The sequence below is a fragment of the Suricata suricatta genome, chromosome 5 (genome assembly GCF_006229205.1).
Source record: "Suricata suricatta isolate VVHF042 chromosome 5, meerkat_22Aug2017_6uvM2_HiC, whole genome shotgun sequence".
In the NCBI taxonomy this organism is placed as follows: domain Eukaryota; kingdom Metazoa; phylum Chordata; class Mammalia; order Carnivora; family Herpestidae; genus Suricata; species Suricata suricatta.
In genome coordinates this window covers 111,468,203-111,475,342 of record NC_043704.1, presented here as the reverse complement: position 1 = coordinate 111,475,342, position 7,140 = coordinate 111,468,203, and the positions used below count along the sequence as shown (strand labels likewise).

The 7,140-nt window shown below is 41.2% G+C and overlaps 1 pseudogene; it reads left to right on the top strand.

Annotated features, from left to right (window-relative positions):
- Positions 1-4,328: 4,328 nt before the first annotated feature.
- Positions 4,329-4,478, top strand: LOC115292972 (annotated as a pseudogene).
- Positions 4,479-7,140: the final 2,662 nt, after the last annotated feature.

Below are 7,140 nucleotides of genomic sequence, written 5' to 3'. Positions count from 1 at the left end.
CACTTAATCCATTCAGCTTTTTCCAAGGAAATGTTTCATTTCTGAGCACACGTCAATATAAAAATCACTAATACGTCTTTGACTACACATTTTGTTTGGTTTTTAGTTTAAACATTATCCTCTGGGAATAAGAAAGAGTAGGGTGATAGGAAAAAAAGGGTCAGGTGGTAAATGTCTGCTTGAAAATGAAATTTTAAATACATTGCTGTATTATAATGGAAAATCTAGAAATCCTTGATTTTCATAAAAATCTCCCTTGCTCAAAGTATTTCAAAAATGTATTTGGCATTTACCATAAGCATCTCTGAGGAGCATTATAATCTTGAGGGGAGGCACTTCATTGGACACAAAGGCTCTCCTTTTCTTTTCATGCATTAAACAAGCTGCCCAGTGAGGGAAGAGAAAAAAACCAAAACCCAACTCTATCACTTGAGAAAAAGGAATCCTTTTCTCAAAAGAAGCAAAGAGATAATGTGTCAAAACATGCTAAGTATGTTCCAAAAAGTAATACTGTATATATTGTCAAACTAACACTATACTTTCCATGTGTACATTTAAAAATATGTAAACTTAATAGAAAAAGTCTGGTATCATCTGAGGACACTGACTATTAGAATGGAGGGTGGTCAAAAGGAATGTTAGCCTTATTTGCTATGCTTACTTTTTTTTATATATATAAAGATTATAGTTTTGTACAGTTACAAACTCTAATCAACTGCAGCTAGACTTCAGAATAAGAAATAGTCTTCTTGTAGTTCAATTTGTGGCTACCTTACACCTTTCATTTCTAAGATGTGGACTCTGACAGAGATTGAGTGGAATTCATTCACTCTTTGGTAGCACGACATCTGATTTCTGAGGTAGCACGAAAGGGAAGTAAATGTCTGCAAAAACGCGTGATGTTTAGGACAGTGAAAAATTTTAATAATAGAATGGAGCACCACCATGCAACAGAAAATGATGCTGTAGGCCGCGGCTTTGCAACTACAGCCTGTGGGCTAAATCCCACGCAGCCCGGTGTAGTTTGTGCATTTTTAAATGGTTGAAAAATCAAAAGATGATTTGGTGAAATGTGAAAATTATGTGAAATTCAGATTTGTGTGTCCTTAGAGTTTTATTGGAGTACAGCCGCATCTGCTTTCATGCTACAGCTGCAGTGGAGTAGTTGGAACGGATTGTGTGGTCTAAACATTTCTTCTCTGGCCCTTTCCAAAAAAGTTTGCTAACTTCCACTTTACAAGAATACAAAATAACATGAAAATAATCATAGTCCAATATACAGTTATTTTGCTTCTTATAGTTTCCACTATATAAATTCCGAGCAGTGGAATTTCTGTGTCACATCATACTTAAAAATTTAAATGCCCCCCCCCCATTGTCTTTTTCTTCACCAGTCTCACCTCTTTAGGTTTTTTTTTTAGTCAATCTGTGTTAATGGAAGTATGATCGAGTTACTGGAGTTGAATGATTGCAAATTGGCATCTTAACACCTAAGTTGTTTTTTTTTCTTTTAAGAAATGACAATGGGCCAGATTGATTTTGATGAGGATCGAACCATTTAAACATTTATTATTCAAAAGGTTCATGAAAAGAGTTCATGGGCCACCAATCTGTCTCAGGTAACCTGTTATATTACTTTTTTAACTCTAAATACTTCCTGAATGTATACACCCTTGGCAAGTAAAAATTGATATGCATAAATTCCAAAAGAAATTTTATTTCAGAAAGTCTGTGAAACGTGAAAAAAGTAAACTGTTGAGTTTGCCCAAAGTAAATTGTAAACATTTTAATCTTGGTTCTTTAGCCATCTAGATATCTGAAAATACATCCACTGACAGCCATAGTCCTGCCGAGACCGTCTGTGACCGCCCACCGCATGCGGGTCAGCCACGGGCGCCCCCAATCTCACCACTCTACAGGGACAACCTCGCCTCGTTAGGGCCGGTAGGGTTAGGTGTCGGGCATGGGGACGCTGCTGCAGTCATGGGGTCCTACCTGCCCTGAAGGCTTCTTAGAGCAGAGCTGGCTGCCGGCTCGTAGTCGCTGCTCAATGTGCGTCTCACGGCGCACTCCTTCCCTTTCTATTGCTCCTCCTGGTTCCTGGAACCTCTCGGGCTTGAGCAGCTCCTATCCTTACTTCACCTTTTTCATGATGTGTTGTGGAGATGATGAGTAAACCAAATAGTATTTTTTCTACAATTTTTACAGTTTCTAGACCACTGCTGTCTTTCCAGTGTTACCGTAGATTTGCTGCTTGTACCTCTTTCCTGGCATTTCTCCGAGATTTCGCTGTCTTAAGTGAGGAGTCCAAAAAGCACACTTCTAAACGTTTTTATGTCTATTATCTTTATATTTTAAGTGTATTTGAAAATGCTTGTTTTAGCTAAAAGAATTCCTGATATGGCCACTAGAGGGTCCCCCAAATCAGAGCACTGTCTACGGAAATTAAAGAATTTGAAACTTAACAACATAATCTGGAAAATACATTCACTCACTTAAAAGTTTCCAACCTCATAGGCTGGTTTGATAGAGAAAAAGATATACAAGAGATGCACGGAGAGAAGGAAAACGGAGTAGTGGAGGGAAGACATTGGAATTGGGTCAGAGCCATCACACCCAAGAAACCTCTGGGTTCCTTATCTGAGCTGAGGAGGGATGGAGGGACTGGGAGCACACTAGGAGGAGGAAGTGAGTACTGTGTAACCCTGAGAGAGTTGTAAAGCAAGCACTCTGTGACTTGGGGATACCTTCAGAAATCTCTCAGGAATTTTTTAGAGTCCTGAAAGACTTACAAAGCAGGGCTGCTTACATTTACATGTTCAGGCAAAATTACTTCTAGGCACAGTTTTGTTTCCTTTTCTATGTTCAATTGAAGCTAAACAGTTCAAATCCTAGAATTGTGACATCACCAGAGAGAATCCTGTATGGGGCCCAGCCTGTTTTGTTTTTGCGTTCTTCCCCCACCCCTTTAGACATCTGGCGTCCACGTAGGGGCCCTGAAGAGTTCCTGGCTTGTGCTTCCTCTCCCAAACCCCTAATCATATAATGGAGACAAGCCACACATATTATTTATTGAAATAATATCTTTGGATTTTAACACTGGCAAAGAAAGACTTTTTCAAGGATTTTAGATAGAGTTTGGTAATATTGATGACGGAGAAGAGGTGATATTCCTTGGGCGTAGATGTACTGGGCCCCAATGCAAAATAAAAATGTGGAGTTCCTCATTCAAAAATAAGAACTACGAGACCATGACATCAAAGTCTTAAGCCAAGTGCAGCCCCACCCCCCTTTAAGTAAAGTTCTGCCCCGCTGCGTGGGAGGCACTCACAACCCCAAGAGCATGTGTCTCTACCAACTGAGCCAGCCAAGTGCCCCATGTACAGGCCCTTCTAAGCACTGAGTCCTGTGAGATGGACTCACATCCATGAAGCCAGCCTTGCATAGAAGCTACTGGAATTCCAACTCCGTCTGATCTGAAGAGTCTACTCTGTTTACAGACTTCCTCCTGCTTCCCAGAGGAGGAAGAGGTAGTGTCTGACCCCAGCAAGACTGCTGTGGTATTTGGGTTGACAGCTATTGAAGAAACGAAGATTTTTTTGAAACTTGATAGAGCAGTTTTAGGTTCACAGCAAAACTGAGCTGAAGGTACAGAGATTTACCACATTCCCCATCCCCCCCCACATTCATAGCTTCCGCCACTATTAAGAGCCCCCACCAGAATGTTATACTTGTTGATGAATAAGTTGACACACGATCACCCAAAGTCCACAGTATACATGAGGTTTCACTCTTGATGGTGTACATTCTATGGGTTTGGACAAGTGTATAATGATGTGTCTCCATCATTATAGTAGCACACAGAGTTCCACTGTCCTAAAGGTCTTCTGTGCTCTTCCTCGTCATCTCCCCACTCCCACCCCTGACAGTTGCTGATCTTACTGTCTCCATACATTTTCCAGAATGCCATATACTGGAATCCTACAGTATGCAGCCTTTTCGGATTGGCTTCATTCCCTCAGTAATATGCACTGAAGTTTCCTCCATGTCTTTCATGGCTTGATAGTGCTGAATAATATCCCACTGTATGGATATACCATGATTTATCCATTCACCCACTGGAGGACATTTTGGTTATCTCCAAGCTTTAGCAATTGTGAATAAAGTTGCTATAAACATTAGTATGCAGGTTTTTGTGTAGACCTAGTTTCATCCTAGGCCTCTCGCTATCACCCCTTCCTGGTACTGGGGTCTGGCCTTGATTCTGAACTTGCTGGCCTGAGCAGCTTGCTGGCCAGGGCTATTCCATCCATTATAATGGCCTCCCAATCGCTTCTCAGCCTTTTGGCTAAGATCACGTGTAGTACCTGTTCTCGTCAGCTTAATATAATGGCCTCCCAGACACTGATAGTCTATTATCTGAATTTCCCTGTAATGTCTGTCTATACTTCATTCTTTTTTTTGAATGTTTAATTTATTTAATATCTGTGTTTTTTTAATGTTTTATTTATTTAGCATGCTCATGAGAGTGGGGGAAGGACAGATGGAGAGGGAGAGTGAGAATCTCAAGCAGGCTCTGCACCACCAGTGCCAAAGCCCAAAGCAGGGCTCAAATCAACAAACCATGAGATGATGACCTGAGCCAAAGTCAAGAGTCGGAAGGTTAACTGACTTGGCCACCCATGCAGCCCTGTCTATATTTCTGTGTTTAAGACTTGAGGATGGGAGTGACAGCAGTTAGAAAATCTAAGCCAGACTTAAGGAGAGAAAGAAGATACAGGGCTCTCAGAGTTCTTGGTTTGCAAGCAAGAGAAATGGACTCTAACTTACGGGGAAGTAAATAGTGGCAAAAATGTAGTAACTCACAGATTCAAGTGAAAAAACAGAATGAGGCACTGGACGTGAGGAACCCGAGTAGTTTGGGATCTCGAACTGTCCTCGGGGTTCTTTTACCAGCACTAACCAGCTTTGGTTGTTTTGGGCTTTGGATGGAGGCGCAGCTCTGGCTGGGAAAGCTCTAGGGCATCATAATTGACAAGACTGTGTATGACGGTGGGGTCAAGCTAGTCCCTGGAAGAGAAACTAAAGTATTTTTCCCAGAAGAAGAGTCAATGTTGGGGGGGGGGCGCATTTCAACAACATATCCACTTTATTTATATTACGAAGAAACCTCCACAAGATAACTTGCTGATCAATTAAATTTTGTGCAGGGTACTTTATTTCTTACCTTTGATCTTGAAATGGATAAATTTGCTCCAAATACTATTTCTCCATATAAACTGTGTTCTCTAAGTGATATTTTTCTTTTTTTAAGTTTATTCATTTATTTTGAGAGAGACAGAGACAGCGTGATTGGGGGAGGGCCAGAGAAAGAGGGGGAGACAGAGAACCCCAAGCAGGCTCCATGCTGTCAGAGCAGAGCCTGATGCAGGGCACAAACTCACTAAACTGAGATCATGACCTGAGCCAAAACCAAGGTTTGGATGCTTAACTAACTGGGCCATCCAGGCACCCCCTCTAGCTACTGTTTTTTAAGTTCTGTTTTTGCTGGTTATATTAATTTACCTTGCATCTAATACTTTTCATTGAGGCCTCAAGAATTTGATGTATTAACCATATTTGGATGTCCTTTCATAATTTGACTACCACATGCATTTAAATGATTCCCAAATACATATGTGCACATTTATTCTCTATAGTCCTGTGCTACCAGTTATCTCCAGCATGATTTTACTTGGGTATCCAGTCAAAAGTTGAAATTTAACATGTTGACAATCAAATTCTTTTACTGCTTGCCAATTTCCCCATTACCATTCATTGCAATAAAAGTTCAAATAAATTCCATGCTCAGAGCAATTTTCTGGGTTCTCTGAGGAAGCGAAGACATATAAGACCTCACTTTGAACTCCAGAGACCTCAAGACTAATGTGCTAGACTTGACTACATGGTGGAATTCCCTGAAGAAGCTTAAATATACAGATTCTTGGGCCCCATCCTAGACCAACTAAATCAGAAGAGCACCTGAGGGGCATCTGGGTGGCTCAACTGGTTAAACATCCAACCCTTTGATTTGGACTCAGATCATGATCTCACAGTTTGTGAGATCCAACCACTGCACTGACAGCATAGAGTCTGCTTGGGATGGTCTGTCTTCCCCTCTCTCTGCTCCTCCCCTGCTTGTACTCTCTCTCAAAATAAATAAGTAAACAGAAAAAAGAAAGAAAAAGAAAAGCACCTGAGCTAGAAATGTAATTCTTCAATCTTCACTGTCTTGACATGGGCTGCTATAACAACATACCATAGACTGGGGTAAACAGCTAATATTTATTTCTCAGAGTTCTGGAGGCTGGGAAGTCTAAGATCAAGGTGCCAGCAGACTTGGTTCTTGGTGGACCCTCTTCTGGACTAGCAGACAGCAGCCATCTTACTGAATGCTCACATGACCCCTTTTTTTGTGTGCACGTGGGGGGTCCCACTCTCATGGCCACACCTAAACCTAGTTACCTCGCAAAGGCTCCACCTTCAAATACCATTATGTTGGGGGTTAGGGCTTCCATATATAAATTTGAGAAGGAACACTGAACATTTGGTCCATAATATTTACTCTCTAGACCACTCATTGGCAATCCATCACCAAAAAAGCCAATATTTCCTCTGGAAAAAAATCTCTTCCTTTTTCTTGACATTTATCATCCCCTATTCAAAAGCCCTTACTACTTCAGAGAAACAATAGTAACTATCACTACCTGAGGAACCAGGCTACAGTTTTTACGCATATTGTTGCATTTGCTCTAATCCTTATTAAAACTGTGGGGAAACTCACAGCCATAGACTAGCAAGAGAGAGGAAGATCAGGCTTCAAAAACAGCGATGACCATCACCTTTATGCTCCACTTTCTCCATCCTTTCTTTTTTCCAGTCCATCTTGTACAAAATCCCCCAAATGATGTTCCTCAGAAACCTGCAGCACTTTTCTACTCTGCTGGATCATCAGTAGTACCTGTGACTGCTGAATTTGCTCTCTGTTTTTCAGTGTGGCTTTCAGGGCATCGATCTTCAGACCCTTCCTCATACTACTAATTGTAATAGTTGCATTCTCCAAGCAAACTCCCTCAGGCCACCTTTTTCATGGATGTAGGC